The sequence below is a fragment of the Rattus norvegicus genome, chromosome 7, assembly GCF_036323735.1.
Source record: "Rattus norvegicus strain BN/NHsdMcwi chromosome 7, GRCr8, whole genome shotgun sequence".
Taxonomy (NCBI): domain Eukaryota; kingdom Metazoa; phylum Chordata; class Mammalia; order Rodentia; family Muridae; genus Rattus; species Rattus norvegicus.
In genome coordinates, this window is record NC_086025.1 from 106698219 (window position 1) to 106726122 (window position 27904).

The 27904-nt window shown below is 45.3% G+C and overlaps 1 protein-coding gene and 1 long non-coding RNA gene across 13 annotated transcripts in view; one reads left to right on the top strand and one right to left on the bottom strand.

Moving 5' to 3' along the window:
- Nucleotides 1–27904, bottom strand: part of Trappc9 (trafficking protein particle complex subunit 9) — a 477026-nt gene that overhangs the window by 287880 nt on the left and 161242 nt on the right. The gene's annotated exons all lie outside the window — the stretch shown is intronic.
- LOC134479749 (uncharacterized) lies at nt 7467–26722 on the top strand. Its single transcript, XR_010053434.1, has 2 exons — nt 7467–25153; nt 26663–26722. It is a non-coding gene; the product is annotated as an uncharacterized LOC134479749 (long non-coding RNA).

The following is a 27904-nucleotide window of genomic DNA, read 5'->3' on the forward strand; positions in this document are numbered from 1 at the left end:
GCCCCTGGCCCCAGGTTGACAGGATGACAGGATGGCCACAACTGCATGTGTGTGCACAGCGGCTGTACGGAGTAGGGAGGGCCAGCACCGTGAGAGCTTGACAGCAGAGCAGTGAAGACCATGGGATCCGGGCCTGTGCTAGAACTAATCAACAAAGGAAAGAACAAGAGTCCTGAAAACAGCGGAGGCTCAGACACTCTCATTATGTATAACCTTTCTCCCACACTCTATTGGAAACAGTAAAATTACTGTCTGGATTTTCTTTTGATTGCTGCCTTAACGAGTAGAAGCCCTACCAGGAGGCTCGCCACTTGTGGCTTCCAGAAGTGTCAACAAATGTGTTGGAGACACAGGAGTTCTTGTGTGACCACATCCCATCACACGCTTCTCTAAGAGCTGTCACTGCCGATGTCTGTTCGCTGTGATGCTGGGCTGGGCACACCGTACAACCCTTATACTACTCTACCATGGTGAAAGTATTTCAGCCTGCTCTTCAGAGGAGAAATGAAGATCTCAGAAGAAAACCACCTTCTCAGGGCTGCTGGCTGGGACCCACACCCACAGGCTGTGCTGTATGGAACAAGAGGGGCACTGGAAACATGCCAGAGCTCGCGGGAGAAAGACTGGAGTCTTTACCTTTGAAGGGTTCCCAAGTCCAATTATGAAAGGGTACAGACTACTGCTGTCCTGCAGCAGGTAGGAAGCCTGGAGGAGCGACAGAGGGGAGCACTGGGGTAATGGGAGGTGGAGCAGCAACTTCTGTGGATGTCACTGGAGGGAAGTGTAGAGAGTACAGTAGTTCCTCAGCCCACAGAGTCTTCCTGACATCTCCATTTTCCCTAGGGACCATGGAGGCCCAGCACCTGACGTAGGTGCTACACAGGCCACACTCCCGGGTCAGGGGGCCCCCAACTCTACTCTTCCAGGCTCCGATCACTTTGAGCATGTGATTACTTAATAAAGAAGTAGTCCTAAGATGTTTTACTGTCAAGAGAGAAGTATGGGCTCTTGTAATTTATAGGTAGGAGAGTGCAGGCCAAGCTTCACTGGTTAGCCATTTTCTCCACATAGAACCTGAAGGTGTAATGCCCTGGTAGACAGAAAAAGGCAAATCCACACAAGGCTCCATATGTGGCCAGGTTTCCATCTCAAAGTCAGTATGTCACAGCCCTGAGGGACATTCTTACTAACATGGGAACTTAAGAACACACAGGAAGTGAACACCCCTGAAGAAGAACTCTTCTCACTGGCAGATATCTGAGGCTGGGCTGCATGGTGGAGGCCAGCTATACCCTCCTTGTGCTGTGTTCACTGTTGCCCAGAGAGAGAGAGCAATGAAAGCACAAGACCAGCCCTGTGGCCCTCCTACAGTGTGTGGCCAGAAGGAAGCTCTAAGAGTTCAGTGTGGGAAACAATGCAGTCCAGGGCCCCAACGGAAGCAGAACTGAAGCAATTTCACCAGAGTTCACCATAGGGCCTTGATGCAGCTGCATGGAGCAGGGACTTGAATGCTACCTTCTTTCTCACGCAGCTCCCTCAAGCCTGAAGCTGGGAAGGGGTGGGATGAGCAGGCTCCGTGTGGCACCATGTGGCATTTGTGGGTCTCTGGTCAGCGATCAGAATGTCGACCATCTCAATCCCTTCATATATAAATACAGACATAAATGCAATGGCATTGCTAACTAGGAACAGAACTGATCCTGCTAAGTAGAGATGAGGAGAAACAGACTCACGTGAATGAAGACAAGTCACAGCTGCAAGTGCCTGGCCACCCAACCATCCACTAGACACTCCAGATACCACAGATCTCAAGAGAAATTAACCTGGATGTGCCTTTCTAGCAAAAACATTACTTAAAATGTTATATCGCGAAGGGTCTTTGTGATTGTCTAAACTCACAGCTGTGTCCTGATAAATCTTACAGAAGTCATTAACAGCAAGAACGGCAAACGGCATGATATAAGAGAAGAAGTGCCAGAATCAAGGACACGAGAGTTCAGTCCTCTTGGTACAATCTGGCTTCCCGGTGTGGTGCATCTGAGTGAGACAGGCACCCCACAGAGCAATGACAGGAACAAGCAAACCAGGGGACCCAGAGTATCTGTTCCTGCCCCTGACCCATGAGTAGCTGCACACCTGAAATACAATGGCAGTCTGGTCACAGTGTCAGAACCCTCGACAGGAGTCACCTGAGCTACTGGGGATCTAAGCAAAGAAAGAAGGGCTATGTCTTTAACAACACCCAGATATTGTAGAGGATGGTTATGACAATAGTCATGAGTGTATTCAAAAGCTTCTGAACCCAGCCTGGGGGAGAGGCTGATTGAATGCCTGAGTTACAGGCAGTGACAGGCACAAAAAGCAAGAGCTGTGTCCCAGGAGTGGGAGACCAAGTCCAAGTCCTGACACCGAGCTGGCTCAAAAGCCTGAGTGTGTTTGAAAGCGTGGAAACACAGAGGCACTTTCTGGGCCAGCTGGGAATACTCCATCAAGAGTGGGAGAGACATTCACCACAGATGAAACACAAGAGGCAGAAACGTATCCAACTGACAAAGGACTCTGATGCCAGTTTGAACTGTCTGAATAATGGAGGAGGATTTATGAGAGGCATCGACTAATTAGATTTGAGCTTAAGAGGTGTGCTAACAATAATAATAATAGCGGTTGACATTTGCTGAGCTCTCACAAAGGCTCTGCTCCCCTCTAAACACTTTGAATGGATTCTGAAAGTCCCCAGTGCACAAGAGGCACACAATAAGTCCGCTATTCCTGTTATTACAAATAATTCTCCTAATAAGTCCGTGAGCAGAGTAACGCTGCTTCCAGCACTGTAGATGAGAAACCAGAGGTTCAGTGGAATAAGACAGCTTGACGGAAGTCAACAGCTCAGTGTTTGGGCCCAGTGGTCTGCCTCAGAAGTATCCTCTGCCCTACTATCCTCGCTGACAACATGATGGGGAAAGGGACAGGAAGAAAGGAAGGGAGGCCAGTGGCCAGTTACAAGTCTTCTGGATAGTCAAAGCCAGGGATCAAAAGCTAGAAGGCTACGATGGTAGCCACAGATACAAACGCTGAAGGATTGCAGCCAACCTTGATGGCAAGGACAATGAACTATTCATTCTCTGCAGGCTACATTTTCACTTAACTTATACTGGCCTGTGAGCAACCAACTACCTGACGTGGTTTGTGATGAATGGCCGGTAAATAATTTCTAGACATCTCTTCCTCTATTTTCATGCTCTTCTCGCCAAAGAAACCATCCTAGCATCATGCTCTATGTGAGTAGCTAAGATCATTCCCTGCCTATACACATATCTTGGGCCTGGGACAAGTAGCTCTCCAGAGGAGGTGCGTAAAAGGCCAGATCAGTACCTGCAATGGAGGCGAGTCCACAGTAATTTCTCCATGACAGTGAATTGCTAAGCTGGAGATGTGTTAAATCAAGAGTCTGGCCACCAATCCCACTGCCCCACCCCTATGAGCATCCTTTGTCTTTTCCTGGTCTCCCCACATCCTTTTCCCCGTCTTTAATGCCCTAGCAACCAGGAACCTAGTTTCGGTCTTATGTGAATTTCAAAGGCCCTCCTATGACTAGCTGAATGTGTTTTGGGGGTCATCGTAGAGCATGTATCAGTGTTTCATCCTAGTGCATAAATATACAAGGATCTACGCATCAGGCCATCGACATGAGGGCTGTCTTCACCATTCCTCTGTCTAGAAAGATGTTACTGTGAACACTCACGGGCAAGTTTCAGTTTTCAGTGCTGTTGGCTAACTGGGGCCTATGGGAAGAACTATGAGACTGTTTCCAGTATATGTAGAGATTGCTTTGGTAGTATAACGAAGTCGAAGACACTTTAAAATCTCCTTAAGGTTTTAAAATCTCCTTTAAGGTTTATTAGAGGGGCTTGGTAGTTAAGAGCACCCACTCTTACAGCGGAGCCTAGATCAATTCCCAGCACCTACATTAAATCACTCACAACCTTCTGTAACTCCTGGGGACCCCACACTCCCATATGGCTCCCTCAAGTACCTCCACTCAAGTGCACAGACCCACATATAGACACACGTTCGCTTGATTAAAAATATATTTCAATTTATTAGAAAAGAAAAATGTGGGGCCAGTTGCTCTGGTGCAGCCCAGTTTCAATCATTGAATCTCAAGATCCGCCTAATAGAACGTATTTTCAGTAACCAAATACTTAGCACATTGCCACAGAAAACGGTACAGGGAGCCCCCGGAAAAATCAGCCAGCAAGGGACGCCAAGGAAAAGTCATCCACTTGCTCACAGAATAATTGATTTTTGAATTGTGGACTTCCATTATGCTGAGCGTCAGTGGGAGATTTATGTTTTCTGTAAGGGGAGGAGAATGGGCAGAAGCTGGCAGCAGACTGGCCCTGGGAGTTTTCAAGGCTCCTGTTGCATAGCTAATTAGTTTATTTGCAATTAAGAAAGTGATAGTGCTGATAGATTGAAATGTGTGGCCAGGTTCTGCAGCTGAGGCTGGGTCACTGCCTGCCTTCCATCCTCCCTACACAAAAGCAGCTGCTGTTAGAGACACTGGGAAAGTTGAAGGCTCCGTTTAAAAGCTGTCTTCTACCTGCAGACAAGGCCAATCCGCAAACCAGAAAAGGAGTGGAGTCTCTGACCTGCAGGCACATCTGAAGATCTCCAAGTGAGATTACAGGGTCCATGCCTCCAAAGAGTTCTAATCCTGACCCTGCACCGTCTCAAATGTGTCCATGTGAACAGAGGTTAGCCTCTGTAACAGCATGAACATGACACTGTCACTTCTGCCGTTCTATTGTAGAGCAAACATTTTGGCATTAGGAATTGTAGAGGAAGAGTGTGGCAGCACTGACCTTGGTGTAGAGAAGGAAGCCAGTCAATGAAGCTATTCTAGACCCACACTGCTGAGCAGTCACTATGCCCAATACTGGGCAATGCTGGTGGTGCCCAGAGCAAAATCATTGCTTTCGCTTAAGGAAGCAGAGGCAAGGAAGGAAGGAATTGAACCAGCATGTACTAAGCCATGTGATTAGGAAAAAGCTGATGAACACATCATCAGATGGAATGGCAAGGAAGGCAGTTCATCAGAAATTCTGTTGAGGGCTGGGGATTTAGCTCAGTGGTAGAGCGCTTACCTAGGAAGCGCAAGGCCCTGGGTTCGGTCCCCAGCTCTGGGGAAAAAAAAAAAAAAAAGAAAGAGACAGAAATTCTGTTGAAGAATCAATTACAACAAAATACACACACACACACACACACACACACACACACACACACACACAAAATGCTGCTGTTAGTGTAGAAGACAGACCTATCGACTCATTGATGTACCTATGAAAACAAGTAACAAACAGGACAATCTCATCACCATTTCAAGTTCCTTGACAGCTCCTTGTTCAGGTTCCCACCGTAAGGCCTAGATATTGATGGCTTGCTCTCTGGTATCACAGTTTGGTGTGACACATTTTATCTAGTTTGCTTTCCATTGCTGTGATGTCATAAATATCATAGCCAAAGCTGACTGGGGAATAAAGGGTTTGCTTCATGTTACACTTCCAGGTCACGGCAAGGCAAGACCTGGGCGAGAACGCAAGGTAGAAACTAGAGGCAGGAACAGTGGGGAAATACTGCCTGTTAGTTTGCTGTCTTGCTTGCTCCTGGCTCATTTTCAGCTGCCCACTTACATAGGGAGAGTGCTGCCCACGGTGGACTGGACCCTTCCACAATAAACATCAATCAAGACAATCTCTCACAAATGCAACCACAGGCAGGTCAGTTTGATAAAGGCAATTTTTATATAGATATTCCATCTTCCCAGGTCGACTAGGGTTGTATCACAATGACAATAAAAGTACAGTGGTATTTCCCCTATGGCTTCTGAAGCAGCAGGTGCAGATGTTGAGAGACCTGTATTGTTGGACAGACTGTCTCTTCTTATTACCCAGCAGTACTCTGCTGGAGAGTTATGCTGTAGCCTCTTTACCCATCCACCTGTTCACGTCATTTGCTGTTTCCAGTTTGGTACAATCACTAAGAAAGCTGCTATGAGTATCCATGGCATCCTTATATGAACCTGCATCTCATTTAACTAGAGGAAACATTTGAGAATGTTGGGTCCCAAGAGAGTAATGGTCTAATTTAATAATTGTCTAAACAATGCTTAAAAACAGGTTACCATTTTACATGCTCATTAATCATATGTAGGCCCAGTCCCTCACAGTCTCAGCAACACAGGGACAATCCCATGTCCTCATCCCAGCCACTCCACTGCCCTACCTAGTTCCCTGATGCATCTCAATATGGTCTGAGTTTGTATGTCTCTGCTGATAAAGAGCACTGGTTATCTTTCCATTATTAGTTGTCGGCCATGTTATTGCCTCTGGTGATGCTGCTCTTTGAAAGTTTTGTCTGTCTGTAAATTCAGGTTCTCTGTCTTGGTGACAGATCTGTGTATATTCTAATAGGATTTCTTTGGCAGACAGGTATTTTCCCAACCTTTACTTAAAAGTCAAGCCTCACCTTTTCATTCCTTTAAAAACATTTTTTTGGGAAATGCTTAATGATGACAATACTTAAATTTGTCATTTATCTAAGTCCATGTCTTTATGTTCTTGGAAATCTTGCATGTACACACATGTATACACACACGCACGCACGCACGCGTACCCCTCTCCTGGGCCCAGGTTTTCTTCCAAGAACTTTTTGTCGTTGCTTTGTCTTTGATAATTAGATCCGGAGTCCTTTCCAAATCAATGTTTATGTACAAATGAGCAAGGATAGATGGTGGTTTTGTTTGTTTGTTTGTTTGTTTTGGCATATTGATAATTAGTTTCTTCCAATTTCACTGTTGAAAGAACACCAGTCCTCCTGATGTGCTTCTCAGGTTCCTTAAGAATAGTGATTCTCTCTGGGGTGAGTGGGTCTCCCTCTCCCTCTCCCTCTCCCTCTCCCTCTCCCTCTCCCTCTCCCTCTCCCTCTCCCTCTCCCTCTCCCTCTCCCTCTCCCTCTCCTCTCCCTCTCCGTCTCCCTCTCCCTCTCCCTCTCCCTCCCCCCACCCCCCATTACTCCCAACCCTGCCTCCCACTCCCTTCCTTAGAAAATTGTCTATTTGGTTCACTAGTTTATTTATTGATTGGGACTACTGTTTCCTTGGTAGTTAATTTTTGTAAATTCTGGGTATTGGCCCCTTGTCTACAGTCTAGCTGGTGAAGATTCTCTACCATCCTGTGCACTGTTTAGTTGCTCTGCTGTTTGCTTCATTTGCTGTAATGGAAACTTTTTATTTTAATATAGTTTCATCTGTTGGTAGTCAGGGTTAGTCCCTATGCTGTTGAAGATCTATTCAAAAAGCTCTTGACTACCCCAATGTCTTAAAGAAAACCCTAGGTTTTCTTCTAGAAGTTTCAGTATTTCATGTTTTATATTAAGCTCTTTGGTCTATTTTGAATTGATTTTTTCTTTGTACAAGGTAAAATATCTCAGTCACTGTTCTATTGCAGTGAAGAGCCACCATGACCATGCTAACTCTTAAAGTAAGTCATATAATTTAGGGCTGGCTTACACTTTCAGAGGTTTCGTCCATTATCATCATGGCAGGGAGCATGATAGCATGTGAGCAGACATGGCACTGAAGCAGTAGCTGAGATCTATATCCTGGTCCATAGTCACAAAGAGTGAGGCTGGGTCTAACATGTTCTTTTGAAACCTCAAAGCCTACCCCAATGATACACTTCCTCCAACAAGGCTATACCTCCTAATCCTTCTTAAATAGTGCCACTCCCTGGTGTCAGAGCATTCGCATATATGAGCGGGGGTGGGGGGGGGAGCATTCTTATTCAAACCACCACAGCTATGGATCTAACTTTATTCTCCTGCAGGTGGCTGTATAGTCTTTCCAGCACCATTTGTTGAACAGACTACCTTCTTCCCACCTGTTTGCCCACTTGGTCAGAAAAGAAATAAAATGTCATTTTATTTCTAAGACCTTTGTTTTTATTTCATTGGTCTGCTTGCCTGTGTTTGTGCCAGCATCAGGCTATCCTTGTCACTATAGCTCTGCAGTATGATTTGAGGTCAGATATTGTAAAGGGCGCTGCATTGCTTTTACTCCATGGGATTGCTTTGGCTGTCTGTGGTCTTTTGTGATTCCATATGAATCCTTGTATTGAATCAAATATGATATCAGAATCCTGTCAGGTATTGCATTAAATCTCTAAATTAATGTTGGTAGTGCGGCCAACACAACAATAGTAATTCTGCCAATTACACTACATAGTCTTTGTACCATGTAGTGTCTTCCATGACCTCATTTCTCAGTGTCTTGAAGTTCTCCTCGAAGAGCTTGCCCTTTTCTTTAGTTTACATATATTTCTAAATGTTGGGGCAAGGGGACGAGTATTTTGAATGGCATATTTTTCTAATCTCTTTCTCTGGGAGTACACTGATGATAGACATGAAGACTATTGTTAGATGTTGTTGCTTCTAATATTGACTTTGTATCCGGCAACTTTTTTTTCTTATTCTTCAGCTGAGACAGCAGAAGAGACGATTTATTGTACACAAGTTATACTTGGCCATAAGTGAGGACAGAACTAGTCCAGAATGAAGTCCGGGTTAGAGGCCCAACAGGGACCCTTCTGGTTATGAGAAAGGCAATTCCTCAGAGTGGGCTTGGTGGTCAGATGATGAACTTCCATATCTACTGAGTCTGAATACTGACAGTAATATACATTCCAACAACGTGGACCCGTGTCCTGGCCTCCACATCCCTTATTTGGACCTTTCAGCCTCTGTGGCTGCACAGCTAGCTTGCATGGGCCTGCCTCGTTTTTCTTCTCTGGCACATTCACTTCTTCCTCTATCTTGTTCTCATGGCTCAAGGAAGACGACACTCAGGCCAGGAGCCCCACCACTTTACTATAAATGTTTATTAAGCCCAAGAGCTTTCTAGCAGCCTCTACAGAGCGTCTAAGGAAAGAATCATATCTGTGAATACGAATAGACTGGCTTATCTTTCCTTCTTTTATATATCTTTTTCTTGTCTAATTGCTAAAGCTATGTGTCTTTAAGCACATATCAAATGAGAGATGATAGGGTAGCCATTCTTGATTTCAGCAGAAATGCTTTCCATTTCTATCCATTTAAAACAAATGTTAGCTGTAAGTGTGCTGTGCATGGCCTTTACTATTTTGAGGCATGTCTCACATATTCCTGAAGTCACCCTTATTTTTACCATGCAGGCACCTGAGCTTATTAAAAACCTTTTCCAGCATCGATTGAACTGACTACATAAGTTATGCCCTTAAGTTTATTTACTGGTATGTGAGTGTTTTGCCTTCATTTATGTATGTGCACCACACGCATGCAGTGCCCATGGAGACCAGAAGGAGTTGTCTGACCTCCCAGAAGTGGACCTTTTCAGTGCGAAACTTCTTTGTTTTATTGGAGTTTTGCTTCTGTTGTTTGCTTCTAATTCCATTGTTTCTGGCCTATGTTGTCTCCCTTTTGCTATATTTGAAGTCCTTTCTTTCTCCAGCCTCCTAGGTGCAAGGTTTTGCCGTGTTCCTCAGAATACCTCCAAGCTCCGAGCTTAGACTCTTCTTGCCTCCCTCACCTCCCAGAGCTCTCTGATGACAGATATACACTACCATGCCCAGACTTTTTTTCCTTCCTGGTTTCTTAAGGTATAAAAGAGTTCATTAATTTTACAGTACTGTTCTTTCTTAATTTAAGCTTCTGAAGCTGTAAGTGTCCCTCCGGGCAACACTTCAGCCCCATCTGTAAGTCAGGACATTTTGGTTTTAGTTTCACCTGATTCGTGTTTTCAAATTTCCCTGGCAGTTTCTTTTTGCAAGCCTTCGTGATTTACAAGTTCGATGCTTGACTTCCAAATGTGCCGGTCTTATTAAGACCTTTTGCTGGCGTTGGTTATTAATTTAACCCTGTGTGGTCACAGAATATACTCCGTATCACAAATGCAATTTAAATGTAAATGTAATTTAAATGTAAATTTAAAATATATATTGGGATTAGACTTGTAGCCATAAATGTGGACTAACTTCTCAAACATTTGTGTGCAATGCCAGCCTGGCTTAAAAGTACTGTTCTACTGTTGTGTGATCAAGCTAGATCCAGCTGGTTGTGAGTACTGACCAAGTCTTCTGTATCTTTACTGAAACCACACTTGATCTAGCATAGCTAGGAGAAGAAGCATAACACACACACACACACACACACACACACACACACACATACACACATACACACGGTAATTGTGCATGTGACCAGTTTATCACTCCAGCATTGCTGGTTACTTGCCACAAGCATCTAGAAGCTGTTCTTAGAGGTACACACATTTCAGAATGACATATCATCCTCAAGAACTGACCTGGTTACGAATATGAAATGTCCCTCTTTATCCCTGGTAATAATTCTACTTTACTTCATCTTATATGAATATGTTCTCATTTCCATATTATACGAGTTTATATGGCAAATCGTTGCTGATCCTTTTATACTTAGTGTATTCCTTTACAGTGTATGTTAGCTATAAATAGCATGCACCTGACTTAGGTCCGGTATTATAGTCTCTACCATTAAATTACACTTTTAGGCTACTCGTATTTAACATAATGACATTCATAATCAGGCTGAGTTCCACTACCTTGCTATCTGACCCAGCTCTTTTTCTTTATTCCTTCTGTACTTTTTAAAGAGTTGTTATTATTTTTAATTATGTGCATGGGATGGGAGATATGGACACGTGGGTACAGAACCTACAGATCTCGGATGTGGTGGCCTGATGTGGGTGCTGGGAACAGACGTTGGATCCTTTGGAAGAGCAGTAGGAGCTCCTAACTGCTAAGCCCTCTCCCCAGGCCTGTGCTGAGGACACCTTGTTGGATACAGTATCCCTGGTCTATTGCTGCTTCCCTTTACCAAGCTTCTTGTTGCTTCCTTTTACCAAGCATCTTCCTGCTCCCTGCTTCTTGAAAGGCATCCACAGCCATCACCATCTCTGTTCCCGGTGGTGCATCCTTTCCTCTGGCTGTCTGAACGTTGATTATGCTGTACTGTAAGGCCATTTTCCCTGTGTTCATCTAAATTTGGACTTGGCAAACTTCTTAGATCTGAGGGATGAATGCCCTCCTTAGAGGTAAAAGCCCAAAACTTGATGGGCTTGCTCAGTTTTGAAGCTAATTCTCAGCCATCTCTTTGAATATTATCTCTCCAGGATCTCTTCTCGCCTCTGTTGCTAGCACCCTTGCCACACATATAGTAGAGTCCCCTATTGAACACTAATGTTCCTTTCCTAATTTCTTCCTGCCTCACTCTTCCCAGTGAAGCGGGCTCCTCAGTGTTTGTGAAATGTATCCCCCAAATCACCTGTCCTCTCTGTCTCTATTGCCTCCCATCTCCTCTTCAACGCAGTCACTATTTTAAATATTTTTACCTCAATAATGTTCCTTTCTTTTTTTGTTTCCAACGTGAGAGTCCTCTGTGGTTCTTCTCTGCACCAGCCTGCTGTGGTTTCCAGTCCAACTGTGCAGAAGATCACTTAGAAGCTTCTTATTATGGGGAAATAGCCCTCTGCTGTACCTGTCCATTCTCCAGCATGGCAGTCTGTCTCCTGGGACCTCTAGCCTCTGTAGAAAGCTTTTCATATGACTGTCTATGTGTCTACAGCTAGGAAAGCGTCTCCATGCAGCAGCAGCTTTTGTCTGGCATGGTTAGTCCAGCAGGTTTTGGGGAGACACTGACTGACCTTCTGACCCCAAGGTACTGGGCCTTGGCATTCACCTCTGCCATCCCCAAATCTGGAGTATAGGCTCCTTCCAACCTCAGGTTCGGCCTCCAGGACTAGGTCCAGAGGTCTGCACTCTCTCCTCTCCTCTCTCCATCTGTGCTAGAAGACACTGCAGACTGGGAAACTTTATCCCAGGAGTCACTTTGACTTCAGTTTCAATTAATCACTCAGATTTTACCTTCCTTGTTACAAGGACCTGAATATCTTGATGTCCAGGTCTCTAGTGCATAATACATCAAAAAAAAATTCTTTAAATCATGGTCTCCAGGCTGAAGTAGACAAGCTCTGAAGCCTATCTTTCCACCCAAGAACATGGTCCATTAATCTACTTTCTGCACATTTTCACTATATCAAAAGAAATATAGCTTAGGAATGTTGCCTTCTAAAAATAACTGCCCTCTGCTTTAAATTCACTTTCACGAGTATTTCTGAGAATGGCTGCTTCCCCAGTCATTGCAGGCAGAGACCACAGCTCCATGGCCAGGACCCTTTCAGCTAAGTCCTTCCTGGCACAGCCTTCCTCCATACCCGCTCTGAAGCCAGCTCCTACAGGTCGATCTGTAGAAAAGTGTCATTTTGTTAAGTATGTTCTCAGCTGCCTGCTCACAGCCTTTCCATTCCATTCTCCAGTAAAAAATCCTGGGAGCTGGCAGAGCAAATTATTATAGCATTTGACCATTAAATCTGTGTGCTTAAAGAAAATGCAAATTTCAAAATTGCAAGCTCTCCCTTGATACTTCCTCCCACCCACACCACCAGGCCTTGTGTCGTGCACTCCTCCAGCTGCAGCCTGCCCACCAGCTCCCCCCCCCCAGTAGCCATCCTAACCTACAGGCCCCAGAAGTGCTCCTGCAGCACCGTGACCACAGCAATGTGACTGGCTGGGTATTGCCCTTCAAGATAAACTAAAAGCCTCCGTGTGCACCAGCTCACTTGGCTTCTCACTCACAACTCTGGTACGTGGGGAAGAGACGCTGCAGAATTGGTGATGTTCTTCTCCACTTTAGCTTGTAGTCTCTCTTTAATCCAAACAGGACGTGCTAAGCATACTAGGTACCAGGTCCTATGCTGAGTACCAGAAAGTAATAAAAATCATAGAACCATGCCTTTCTAAAGGTGCACATTCCCAGATGAAACAGAATGCTTAGTAAAAGCCTGCACATAGATACTGTGCATTCATCCTTATGCCTACTTCTCTATGTTCTGGGCAACAGACAGAAGAAGCAGAGATACAGAGATAGATGGACAAGTTAATAGACAGGGTGATGGGCAGACAGAGACAGGGAGGAATACAGAGGCCATGTGTCCAAGGACATAACCAAAGGAACAGGAGAGAGATGAGCAGTGTCTACCTGATAACTCTCGTGGTGCAGAGCAGCTCCAAGGGTTTGGGAGTGAACTGAGAATGTCCCCAAATACAGAACCAGATAGAAAATGGGCATGTGTCTGAGAGTTAGAAACTGAATCAACCATGTAAGGTCAGCCTCACCAAGTGGAGAACTGCCAAGCTGGGAAGAAAGCAGCAGGCAGGGAAAGGTCTCAACAAGGAGGGCACAGCAAGGTGGATGGGTCTGGGAGACTGCAGAAAATGCCCCTTAAACATGCTAGTGTTAGCTTTCGTGACCCAAGTCATGGCATGTGTCTGCCTTTAGGATTATACAGTTCTTCCAAACACAGGCAGAACACATGAGGGAAGGTTCCAGAGATGGTGCTGGCTTCTGCCTGGCAAAGGAAGTGCTCATTTTGATTTGGTAAAGCTCTGAAAGTAGTTACCTCTTTTAAAAGATTTTCTTTGTCTGAAACATGGCCTTCACACACATACTTTGGTTCTGGTTGACTATGGGCCATCCTTCTCCCCCATAGTTCCCCCCAACACACTTTGCACCTCGTTATCTGCGTGTCACATTATCCTATTGTCCTTCCCACTTACCTCCTCAAAATCTGTTTTTTCACCTCTCATGGACCCCTTTTCCAGTTCCATGGCCTATATTCATGTGCATTCCCACAAAAATCTACGTATAAAAAATTAAGGGCTGGAGAGATGGCTCAGTGGTTCAAAGCACTGACTGCTCTTCCAGAGGTCCTGAGTTTAATTCCCAGCAACCACATGGTGGCTCACAACCATCTGTAATGAGACCTGATGCCCTCTTCTGGTGTGTCTGAAGACAGACAGCTACAGTGTCCTCATATACATGAAATAACTAAATCTTTTAAAAAAATTTTTTTAATTAAAAGCTAGGACACTAAAAGCTAGGACACATATATTCAAGAGACGCAATAGGTTTTAGAAATAATATACCCAGGGATAAACCAAACCAAGGTGGTAAAAAATCTCTGCCATGAGAACTTTAAGACACTGAAAAAAATAAAGTGAAGAAGACATCAGATGGAGGACTGGAAGAATTAATATTATAAAAATGGTCTTACTACCAAAAGTGATTTCCAGAGTGGACACTGTCCTGCCAAAGTCCTAACAGCATAATTCACAGGAGAGTTTGTGTTTATTTCCTTATTTTCCCTACCGCCCATCTATGCTAACTGTCCCTCTCCTACTCTCAGGTTTGTTTGTTGTTTTTTTTTTTAAATATAGATACTACATGTGGGAGAAAACATGGTGTTTATCTTTTTGAGTCTGGCTTACTTAACATAATATGCTGATCACCACTTTCATCCTATGTCCCTAAAGTGACAAAACTCCTCAAGACAGAAGAAAACTCCATCTACACACACATTTATATGTTTCCTTATCCATTCAGGTGTAGGCAGACATCCAGGAGGGCTCCATGCATTGGCCATGAGGTATGGTGTCTCTGTGGTCTGCTGGCTTTGGTTCCTTCCCCTATACACCCAGGAGTGGCTTAGCTGGGTCATAAACTCCTTTGAGTTGCACGTTTTGCTTTTAAGGAGCCTCCATATTGATCCGCATTTAGTCAGCAAAGAAGAGATCGCACAAATCCCCTCCAGTATTTGCTTTCAGTTGTTTCCTTGGTGATGGTCACTCTGACGGGGCTGAGGCAGAAGCTCGGTGTAGCTTCGATCTGCATTTCGAGGTCTAAAGGGGTTTAATGCATTTAAAGCACTTGCTGGCCACTCGTGCCTCCCTTGAGAACTCTATTCAGCTCATTCCCCCTCACTGATGGAGGTGTTGGTTCGTTTGGCTTTAATTGCATCTACAAGTTGCTTATTATAAAATGAAGCACATACACAGAAAATACAGAGGCGATGTCTTAGATATTTTTCAATTGCCAGGACAAAGGCAACTTAAAAAAGAAAATGTTTAACTGGGGGTTCGAGGGTTCAGAGCCTTGGAACCCATCACTATGACGGTGGAGAACATGGCGGCAGGAGCAGGCAGATGGGCATGACACTGGAGCAGCAGCCAAGAATTTTGGGACTGCTTGGGCTTTGAAATCTCTAGGCTGACATTGTGGGCAATGACACATCTCCTCCAATAAGAACACATCTGCTAATCATTCCCAAATAGTTCCACCAATTCAGGAGCAAGCATTCCTTGTGAGCTTATGTGAGCTTCTGATAAGGGGGCATTTTCATTCAAACCAGCACAGGTAAATTCTGTGAATCATCATAAAGCAAACAAACCCACTGCTCGACCCAAGACACAAACAGCAATACGCCAGGGGCACAACCTGCCTACACTGTCATCACCGCCTATCCCCCTTCTCACAGCAATGTCTTTCTGACCTTTAACACGGGTCCCTTAACGAGAAAGGACTCATCTGCTTGCTGTGCTGTGTGTATCAGAGGCACTCTCTTCCACCAGCTGTGGCTATCGCCCCATCGTGCTCTCAGACTCCGCCCCAGCACTGCTAAGGTCTTGGTTGGTGTGGCAGTGGGAGGCTACCCAAGAGGCCTGCAAGGGGTATGGGATTGAGTAAGAGCTCCCACTGACAGCACACTTCATTAATGCACCAAGGGCAAGACACCTTCCTGCCAGAGTCCACAGGCAGATGGATGCACATGGCACAGACCGGTGGGGGTTGGGGGTGGGGGGATGGAGACGACACAGGGGAAAGGGACAAAGCAGAAGAAGGCAGAAAGCACACTCATCAGGACAGGGGTTAGAGGTTACATTTCCCCATATATAAAGTACTGGAGACTAGACAATACAGAACTCTATAACCCTCTCCCCTAATGGGCCACACCCCAGCAGGGCTATTTCATCTCTGGGAAGTGGATAAACCCTTCCTTGCACATTACCCTCCTCAGTATAGAGCTCAACGTTCAGAGGGAAGAGACAGAGAGTCCCACTCACACACCCTGCACCTAGACATTGCACTGGCCTAGCCAAGGACCAAAAGCAATCATTTCCTACATCAGAGACATGAGGACCATGTATGAAATTTCAAGTGTCCCAGGCTGAAAAACCTGATACTCTGCAACCCAGAAGAGGGGTTGAGAAGGATGCAAACACATGTCCAGCTAAGGGCAGAGACATAGAAAGTAGCATTTGCATATCGACAAGGGGCGCGAAGCGACAGGAGGTTGTTAACGCTACCAAAGCAGGCAGCCTAAGTAATCATCTACAAAGTAGGGAAGATTATCCTCAGAACTCCCTGGCCTAAAGCACCTGTAAATGTCAAAAAATACACAGGACAGGAACCCAAGGGGAGATGGAAACCTCCACACAAACTCCACACCTTCCTCGCTGTTAACTTGACCACCTCACAAGACCACATAAAGAACTTCTAGTTCTATTCAATAGGCTTCTCTTCAGTTTGCTGAAAGGTATTGGGAGTCCGGAAAGGTGACTTGGTGGGTGAAGGGCTTGCTGTGCTTGCACAAAGACCTGGGTATGGTCACCAGCATCCAAGACAAAAACAGACAGAGCACGGTGGCACATGCCCGCAACGTCAGTGCTGGACGGCAAAGACAAGGGGATCCCAAGAGCTGGGGGTCAGTCAGTCAGGCGAAATAGCAATGCAAACACACAGACACACGCCACATCACAACTGTTCAAGATTTCATCATTATTCTACAGAGACATGGATTCCATTCTCTTTTAAGGACTTATTAATTTTATTTTAGGTGTAAGGATATCTTGCTTGCACATATGCCTGTGTACCACATGTCAGTCCTGTGGAGGCCAGAGGAGGATATCTGGTATAAAATCCTGCAACTGGAGTTACAGACAGCTGTAAGCCACCTCGCCGGTTCTGGGAAGGAACCCAGGTCGTTTGGAAGAACAGCCAGGACTGTTAACTGCTGAGTCATCTTTTCAGCCCTGACAACATTTCTTTTGAAAAGAAGAAAAACAGTATTGGATGTCTGAAATCAACTGGCTGTAAAGCCATGGGTTAGTTTCTAGGCCCGCTATTCTGTTCTGTTGGTCTGCGTGCCTGTTTTCAGGCTAGGCCACACTACATATTACTGTAGTTTGAAGAGAAACAGAATGACACTTCCAGCTTTGTTGTTTTTCCTTAAGCTTTGGCTGTTTGGGGTCCTTGGCGATTCTACAATATTTTACCAGTCTCTGTGGATGGGGCCATTGTTATTTCAATAGTGATTTAGTGGATCTGTAGCTCTCTTGGAATAGTGAGTTAATTTTACTAATTTCCACTTCTCTGATCCATGAACATGGGCTAGCTCTCTGATGTGTGTTTCCACCCCCATTTCTTTCATTGATGTTTTAGTTTTAAATGTAGAGTTGCCACACTTCCTTGGTTAAATTTACAAGGGCATTCTTGTCATTATTATAAATGAGACTGATTCACTAATTTCTTTCTTGGGCATTTTTTTCCTATTACTATACACAACTGCTACTAGGTTTTGAGTGTCTTTAGAGGGCTCCCTGTGAGGTCTTAACCACCTTCAGGAAAAATCTCCTTTTGTCCTTTCCAGCTTTGGTAACTTTTCTATCCTTCTCTTACTTAGCATTCTGTTAAACGGAAGTGGCAAAAGACACTACCTTCCTCTCATTCCAGATGGTAAAGAAAAAGCTTTCAACTTCCTGCTGGGCAGTATATGAGCTATAGGTCTGGCATACATGAACCTCGATGGTCATGAGTTACATGTCCTAAATACATAATTCATTAAGTGGCTTTTATTGTCGTGAAGAGATGTTGAGTCCATGATGAGAAAAGGACAGTCTCACTCAGGGGAAGCTAGTGAGAAATCTCACTGGGTAAAGCTGACCAGCAAGAGAGCACAGAGGGTAAAGGTGCTTGCCACCAAGTCCCAGGACCTGTGTTCAATGCCCGAGACCCGCACAGTAGGAGAGAACCAATTCCTACAAACGACCCTCTGATTTCCACAATTATATCATGACTTGCACATATATGTGCACACATGCATGCGGGCACATATATACATACATAAATACATACACAATTAAAAAATAAATAAAAAACCCTAAGCTAGGCATAGTGATTCAAATCTATAATTCCAGCACTTGGGTGGCTGAGGCAGGGGGATCACAAGGCCAAGAGAGGTCTGAACTACACAGTGACTCCCAGGCCAGCTTAGGCTAAAAAATAAGACCCTTTCTAAAAAAAAAAAAAAAAAAAAAACAGAAAGGAAAAAAAGGAGGAGGAGGAAGAAATAATAAAACTTTTCCAAAAGTCACTAAATGACTATAAGGCTTACATTTAACATGCCTGATTACCAGGAATATTATTTCTAATATAAATGATTATACTTTTCTTTTTGATTGAATAGTTCATTAAAAATCCAATTCTATTACCCTGTTGTTTTTAATTAAAGCTTGTAGGGGGAAAACAATCTTAAAGTCATCAGCTTCTGACAAAAGGATTGAGAATTCAGGGTGCTAAAACATTTGCCTGACGGTGCAGTCATCAAGACGTTCAAATAATTACTTTTAACACTACTAAAAATTAACACCAGCAGTTTAAAATGCCCTCTTGTTTGGGGACTCAAGCGAATCAATAAGACCATGCTAAAAGCTAATGGAAACAGAAGCCCACACGGAGGACTGATGCTGCTTTACTACTCTCTCCTCTAGCTGAAGTGACAATATTTATCAGTGCTGTTCACCGCTGGTTGTTTCTGCAGCACAAAGGCTCATACTCTGCTTGGGTGATGCTTTCTGAGGACAGGAAAAGAAGCCTATTCCTCGATGGGGTCCCCTGAGGATTGCAGCTTTCACTATTAGCCAGCAAAGACCCTTGGGGCAACAGAAGACCCTGCTTCTTCTCCATGCCACCACCCTCACAGAGTCCTAGAAAATGGCTCTCATTGGGGATCCTAGGACCCTCTCACACCCCACCCATCATCTCAAGTTGCTCCCTAGAGATACAGGAGTAGCCAAGGAGGCCTCTAGAGGCCACATGAGGAGGAGCAAGCCTAGAATACAGCATTCCTCAAGGGGTTGTTTACAGGGAAGTGACATACTAGGGGCTGAGGCTTGGACCACAGGATGTTGCTGCTGGAAGATGGTGAACCTTTAAGAGATGGGGCCTAAGGGAAGGCTATAAATCACTCAGGGTGACTCTTGGCCACTTCCTTTTGCCTATTTTGCTTCCGGGACATGATAAGAGTCCCAGCTCTTACCAGCCTACCACCAGCCTGGCTTTTATATGGAAGGTAGAGATCCGAACTCAGATCCCTAAGATTTTGTGGAAAGAACTTTACCAGCTAAGTCGTTTCTCCAGCCCAAGTTTTCTCCTTTACATTTTTCTGGACTTTTCTTACAAGATATTTATTACAAGGTACATGATTAACTTTATTATAAGAAAAAAATGACCATGTATAAGTAAAAGAACAAAGTCAGAAATCTCCCACTTTGCTCTCATAGACACTGATACAGGTCATCTAAGCTCCTGACTCCAGTCCATACCACCAAGTTGCCTCAGTCACATCCCACAGCTACTGGTCCTTTTAAGCAGCTGTTCTTGAGAGCAGAGACTATGTCTGTGTACCTCTTCTCTTCCTTCAGTATCTCCATATTCTCTGGTGACTTCTGAAGCACACATCCTTGCACAGTTTGTAAGAAGACGGAAATCACTGTACTACACCAGTAGCTCTGGCCAGAAACCAGAGTAAAAACACCACTGAGATCCTGAGGAGAACAGCTGGGTCCCCAGGACCAGAGGAACTCAAAGCAGGTATCCGTTAGTCTTAGAGTGTTACCTCATAGGTGTGCACCCAAATGGCGGGTGAAAGAACCGACCACCAACAAGGTCCTCATCCCATGTCACAAAGGACTGAGCCAAAGCCCAAGCATCACTGCTGGCCCCTGACTTGCCTGCTTGACTCTCCAAGTTTGCTTCTTACAGCTCCTGCAAGACTTGCTCTAACTACTTCTGCTCCAAGCACTGAAAACAATGTGTGTTCGATGGAAACACTTGTCACAGCTGTGGCTGATGCAAACCCAGTTATTATGGTTTGGATGTGGCCTGAGTGTTTCCCCAAGGCTCATGTGGTAGAAGTGTGTAGTGCCCGGTAAAGACACACAGAGAAGTGGTGGGACCTAGTGGAGAAGTAACTCAGTTATGGAAGCATTACCTAAAAGAGATCAGTGTGGTTCTGATGAGACCACAGTTATTCGCCATGATATCAGATTGATAAATGAGGAGGAAGAGGAAGAAGAGGAGGAGAATGTGAGCCTAACCCTGAATCTCTCTACCTTCCTTTGTCTCCATGAAATCTTCAACATCAGCTTCCATCTATGAAGACCCAGAGATGCCCAATATTGGCTAATCAGCCTCTAAGACTGTGAAGTGAATACCTCTTCTCTTTATACTCACCTTTATGCATATCTTGTTACAGCAGCAAAAAAGGAACTAAGACATTAAGTGATAATGATTAGTAGCTACTATTCACTGGCTATTTCTCCCAGATTTGAAGAAATGGCTACATGAATCTGACAGAGGTAGGCATATCTTCCAGTAGGGAGGAGGCTTCAATTGCCTCCCTGCATGCACCTCTGTTACTGATGTGCTTAGACGGTTTCTCAGTACTCTCTTAAATCCACAACTCATGAATCATCACATTTTAGATGTGGACTTGAGTTCCAAATGCCTTTCCAACATGGGCTTCGGTTATTTGCCCAGGGGAATAAATTCAAATTCCACATTTAGAGCTAAGGCACAAGTTCTTGCAGGTCTCAGCTTAAAAATCAAGAACACAAACTTGGCCCCAACGGTGACCTACCTTTAGAGAGGGAACGGTTTTGTGTGTAGACATCACAAAGCTAGTGCCTTGCCAGAGTCAGTTGAGCATACACACAGTGAAAAGAGCTCCCCGAGCCTTTCAGGACAGAGCTGTTCATCTCTTACACCTCTAGAAAATTCAGATTTGAATCTGAAGAGAAAAATGGCATCTTCCCGCAAAGCTTCACGGAAGCACAAGAACTCAATCCACTTACTTCTGGTGAGCCACTGTGCCCAATGCCATAGCCCTCACCAAAGGGGAGGGGCTCAATGGAGACCGGACAAGCATAGTCAGGCAGTTGGCCGCCTCCAGACAGCATGATGAGGGCAAACCATCACTGCACACGAAAATGTTATTACCTCTCGGGGTTAGTCAAAGAATTAACAAGAATGTGTGTAAAGCACACAGCACAGGGAACAAAGCAGGGTCCAAGTAGGTGGAAGCTAGAGTCTCGTCATCCTACATAAGGCACCATTCTGGAGAGAGGCCAACAAGTGGGATGAGAAAGGGCTGGGCCAGGCCTGTGGATCTGGATCCATCACTCTAACCCTAGAGCTACCAGAGTAAATATTGCTCCCTTAGAAGAAGCCTCAGGAACACCCTCTGAAAACCCAGACTCTGTGGTCTGGTGAAGACTCTTGACTCTTTGTCCTCGGGCCTATGTGTAGGTAACACCAGTTGACAATCTGCCCAGGAACCTACGAGGAAACAAAGATCTAGCTGCACTGTCCCCAGCAACAACCCAGCAGAGTAATACTGGGCCCAGGGATGGCATGTATAGAGAGGACCTGGGCTGCGTGCAACTGTCCTGGAGACTTGGGGCTGGCGAGACTGGAAGACTGGATCCAGAGGACTAGGGGAAGAGGGGGGGGGGGGAGGGCAGAGAAGGGCAGGAGGAAGAGGAAATGCAATGTGGGAGGTGGGGGAAAGAAACTTGGGAACAACTTGAGATGGGTGGGGGCTCCCAGCGGTAAGGTCTGAATGGATCATCCTAACTGACCTGGGCGTTGATGCAAAGGTGCTGCTGCAGTTGGAAACAAACACATCTCCATTGTTCTCTTTTATCCCGTATCAGATCTACACGGGAAACGCCCACCCTCACCACCTAAGCAATGAGTGGCCCGAGACCCTAGGAGCACAGTAACTTTCCAGAGGAAGCAGGAATACAGGCTGGACCTTTGGTTAGAGCCCACGGGGCTTTCTGCTATTTACACCGAACACAGCCTTACCGCCGGGACTCCTCTGCCAGGCCGCCGAGGTGATCCAGATGAGACACACTGATGTGAGTTTTAATTTCCTCTCTTTGCCAGATACGTATTGACATTTGGGCCACAATCCAACCCTTAGGGAGATTCATTTAATGAGTTTTGTGTTGCTTTTTAAAGTACCTATATTGTTCAAGAGCACAGAATGGGGGGGGGGGGGGTGCGGAGAACAGGACCACGGGAACAGACCAAGATCTGAGGAGAGGAAGCCTGCCCAGGCTAATGACAGAGCAGAAGAGGTGGTCTTCGGGACTCAGAGGGGTCTTTTCTGGAAGCTCAAAGGACACCTTGATGAACTAGCTGTTACCTACTACTATCCCCAAGCTCAACACTTAGCAAGTCAGAGGACTACTGGTCCCTTGGAGGCCTCTGCAGAGAAGTAAGGAAGAAACTCAGTAGCTCAGTGGGCAGTCAGCTCCACTCAAGCCACTCTGCTCCAAGAACCCAGCCTGCATGTCACCTTTGGGCCTTCTCGGTAGCAGCACCCAGGGTCCTAGTAGTCTCTCTGGTTAATACAAGTCTCTGTACTGAGAAACATGCAGACCCTACTGGCAAGGCCTGCTTCTTTTCCTGTGTAATCCCAGGAACTACCCTAGCTCTAAGATACTGCTCTCTTCAGCAAATATTTATTGAGTACATTCAGCATGCCAGACACTGCACTTCAAAAGGGAGGCTGTGACAGTGAGAAGGACAGAAGGGGACAGATGATGCCAACACAGCAGACAAATTACTGCTGCAGCCACAAGAGGCAAGGGGTTGAGAGGAGGGCTTCCTGGAGGGGATGCCGGCACAGAACAAAGAGCAGGACTCAGAGCAACGGAGCAAAGGCTACATCTCAGACTTGAATATTCTCGTCTCATTAAAATGCAGAGCCTGACTCCGGAGGCCTACCTCGGGACCCTCTAGATCGCATCTCCGATTGGCTTGCAGAAATGCAGTGCTGGTAGCTGATAGTCTCAAAGCACTATCTGGGCTGAGCTCAACCCTGAGGCTGAGCATCCTAGTCCATGTCCCTCGGCTTTGGCCAAGCCAGTGGTTCTCAACCTGTGGGTCGTGACCCCTTTGGAGGTCACATGTCAGATACCTAGCGTAGCAGATATTTACATTATGATTCGTAATGGTAGCAAAATTACAGTTATGAAGTAGCAACAAAATAACTATGTTTGAAGGTCTTCATAACGTGAGGAACTGCGTTAAAGGTCACAGCACCAGGAAGGCTGAGAACCACTGCTCCAGCTCACTTTAGAGTCAGTTTCTTGAGAGGCAGTTCTTTTTTTTTTTTTTTTTTTTTGGTTCTTTTTTTCGGAGCTGGGGACCGAACCCAGGGCCTTGCGCTTCCTAGGTAAGCGCTCTACCACTGAGCTAAATCCCCAGCCCCGAGAGGCAGTTCTTATTTATACTTCCCTGTTAAGCACTGCTGGCATTCTTGTCTGTCTTGGTGAACATTTTTTACTTTGTTTTTAAGAAAGAGGAGAGAAACTTCTGGAATTTTCCAGGAATATCTCAGGTTTAAAAAAAAAAAAAACACTTAGTTGATGTTTTATAAATTTTATTTTCAATTTTTGCAGAAAAGAGTGCCTCCTCGCTTACGTTCTACCATGCCCACTGTGCATGCTGTCACACAATATCCTCGCCTCCCCAAGCAGTTCTAATTTCAAATATTTTATCTCACTGTCATTTATATATTTTGTCAGGCAGCAGGTCTTGATATTAAATTTAAAAGCACAGTCATACCTCTACTGAGTCACTCCGGTGCTGGAGATGTTCTTACACAGTGACTCCCACTCACTAAGTCAATTTTACACCCTGGAGCTTATCAAATGGGGAGAATATGAAAAAGAATGGTAGCATGGGACTGAGGGACCAGACAGCACCTCACTCTATGCAGAATCCCCCAGAAATGGGTACAAATACAATGGTGCCACAGCAGAGCTCAGTGACAAAGGAGGGGAGGTACGTTCCACCCACAGATGAACAGGTCAGGTGTGGCAGGGAAGAGAAGCAGTGGAAAGAAAAGGTCAACCCATCCAGGCGCATGGGAAAGGCCACGGCATTCGATGAGCCCAAGCCCTCCACACAGTGATGCCCCAGACCAGCGGTAACTACATTAGCTATCACATGTGGACGCGCTTCTGGCCTCAGCTCCCCATCCTGAGCAAAGAAGCTGGCCTCACAGGTCGCCGGGAGATGAGAACAGCTCATTTTTTATTGTCTAAGCATTGAGCCTCCGAAGATTAACAGCCATGCCAAAAGGGCCTGGAGGCAGCTCAACACAAGGTCCCTCTGGCCAAACTGTGACAATTTGAGCAATGACAATAGCAACTCTAAGTGGATCAAAACACTGAGAACAAAAATCCATGTGTCTGTGAAGATGCTAAGAGCTGGGGAACAGAGCTGGAGTTCAGAATTGGAAAAAGGTTGAGGATGTGCTTCTCTGTAGTCAGAGGGCCCCAGCAGATGGTCTAACTATTCTAATTTATAGAAGGATACTTTGAAAGCAGAAATAAGAAAGTACTTAGCACTTAGGACTCAGGCAAAGCCATTTGCTATGGGTGAAGGACCAACACAGGGCTGTTCTCTTGTGAAAGGAGAACCTGCTGGGCTTAGGGCCTTGTCAACCCATCCAAGGCCTCCATCTTGGCCTCAGTGTTGGCGAAACAGTCAACTCGAGTATCAAAAGCCACAATAATTCTCTTACAATGAGTGAAGGTTCAGAGGAGAGGTGTCAACTGAGTGCTCAGCTACAGGTGGACATCTAAATCACTGCTACTCCAGGACTCAGGGTCATCACAGAACAGAGGGGACGGAAAAAGAGGCGCCAAGGTCTAGGAAGATGGGACCTCCCTCTGGACAGGACAGGAAAACAACTCATGACTTCACAGCAGCTGCAGTTGCCTGCACAAGACCTGTACAAGATCAAGCCAGTGAACTTTTCAACATGGAGGTAAGCGGGACGGTACTCCCAGTCCTAAGAGAGGGCTTCTGGGAAAGGGAGAGTCTGTTTTCTTGATGAGCATGGCCCCTTCTAGGTCAACCAAGCTCCAGTGGATAGCCACATCCCCAGGAATACCTGGGCAGCACAGACTGAACTTAGTGGGTTATTTAAATGGAGGGTAGGGGGACAAGAATGTCAGGTGTCGGTAGGGAGAGAGGAATGGATATGAGAGGAATTAAGACAGAAGAGAAGGGGTGAATATGTTCAAAATGTTGTATAAAATATTTTTAGAAAAAGAAAAATCCTAGAAGATAAAATGAATACCAACTTTGTACTAAAAAGCAAAGTAGCAATCACTTCTCCCTACACATATATGCATTTGTAGGGATGTGAAACCATCTTCACTTGATTCTTCAGAAGTCAGAAAAGCAAGGCCATTCTTTAAAAGTTGAGTGTTTGTTTCAATCTTACAAAGAAAAATCCAATCGATTATATGCAAATTTCTCAAATTTGTGTGTGGAAGAAGCAAATAGGATTGAAATCATAAAACATGTATATACTGATTAATGTGAGGGCCCCACCCCACCCGTCAGGGGGATGCACAGTGCCCAGCATCTTAAGAATGACAAACACTCAGCTATAGCCCTTCCATGAACAAACCACTCAAAATGATGTGGGTTCTGATGTGGATTTGTATACCAACAGAGTTAAATCATGTAAAAATATTAGGACTTTCAATTATTCTCGATTAAAAATAAGAATAAACAATAGTTTCAATATATCTTAGCATTACCAGGAGTTAAAAGATCATTAGTAATAGGAAAGAAAAAAGCCCACATGGGTAAATTACCAGATAACTCAAACTTCGAAAGCAGTTCGTACTGTACAATGCATGTGCTAGGGTTCTAAAAGCACCAGAAATATGTTTATTTCTAGATTTACAAGACTAGAAACCCAGATCAGAGACATCCGTGAAAGCACCATCCATAAGAGAACACTATGCATAGCTCACTGACTCAGGATGGATGTTGGTTAAGAATTGTGATACAGAGGAGATTAGGGGATCGTGAACTTGAACTCAAGTTTCTTAGGGGACTGTCCCTTTGATGGTTACTGGACAAGTAGAGTGTTTACCAGGCACGCCCTATATGAACTCGTCAAAAATCAAAGTGAAGAATACACGCAGAGGAATGGACTTAAGGTGAGGAAGGAGTCTGTCCCGGAGCCAGGCTGAGCTCTGTGTGACTGGCTTCCTGGCAGGTGGGAAAGGCTGAGCAGCGGGACCAGAATCACAGGCCACCGCTTGTTTTCCCTCCGCATCGCATGGACCATGTACCTGTGAAGCCCAAGTCTTGAAGCCATCCTTGCCCTTCATATTCATGGGCGGATTCTCATCCCTGGTACAGCCCCAGGATGCGGCTGGAGTGCTGCCTCGGTGCCCCTCCCTGAGCTCTCCATCTTATTTAGACTCTGGCCTGCCTGCTGCCGTAACCCTCAACCCCTCCTCTCTCTCACCAGATTCCCTCCTGAATACCGTGTGTTTCAAGGTGGGATGCTGCACCATGGCCAGATGAGGACTCTCATTCATCTTATTAACAAGCTAGATGGAAAAACCCACACGACCGACCGTCTGGAAGCACCTAGGAAACCTAGTACCAGTTCCTGTATCTTTTTGTTACTCTCATCAAATCAGGAATATAAGGTTCACAAAGATAAAAATAATTACCTTCTACATTACAGAACTCCTTCTAAAGTCAGCCAAGGTCTTCTCTCACCCAACTGTTTTATGCATTAGCCACTTGAATGGTGACTTTCTTGCCTCTTTTCTTCAAATTTCCATGGTGGGCATTTGAGAATTCTGAGTCCTGCCCTTCTTGACAAACAAAGAAGAAAACCTAGGCTATTCAAGTTTTGAATGTCAGCACTAACAAACTCAGGGTAGGGTAGGGTTAACAAAGTGGTGTGGTCATGAACATGCATGTGTCCACGCCACATTGCACAGTCCAGCGTCCCTGCCTGTCACCTCACCTTATCTTCCTCACTGCATCTGTTACCAGAATGTGTCTACAGAATTGCTCTAAACATGTCTGTCCCTTGTGTGGGCTCAGGCTGTGTCATTCACCAGCCTTCCTTCCCAACGTTCTCTGCTTCATTCTGCCTGCCTCTTCACTAGCCACCCACCGTCACTGAGTGGCAACAGTCACTTACTAGCTACATGCACAGCCGGGCTCTCTCCTAGCATGAGTGAGGAGAGAACACCACCCTCTGCCTTTGAGGAACTTCGGGGCTTGGAGTGCGACAGAGGAAGGAATGGCCAACAGCTTCACCAAGTTCCAGGAGACCACATGGACAGCACACATATAGACACAGGGCCACGTGCCTGCTCATTCCAAAGAACCCACCTCACAACAGGAACTCTTCTTGGGGTATGAAGGATCATCCTCATTCCAGAGATGGCTTACTTGAACCTGTCCACTGTGACAAAGCTGGCCAAAAGCAAAGGTCACTGCAGGCCTGATAGCAAATAAACACGGGGTTCTTCCTCCCATGTCTTGTCCTTTTGATAAGATGTAAACACTTGGGAAGCAGGGTAAGAATTATTTTGTTTTGACGTAGTCTCTAAACTGCTTTGGATTTTTAGGGACTAATCATGTCACCTAAATGTCCTTACCCAAGCAAACATATTGCTTACTGTCAGTCATTCCAAATGGCAGACTTAACTCAATTTTCTTCTTTGGCAAGAATGCAATAAAAGTACAC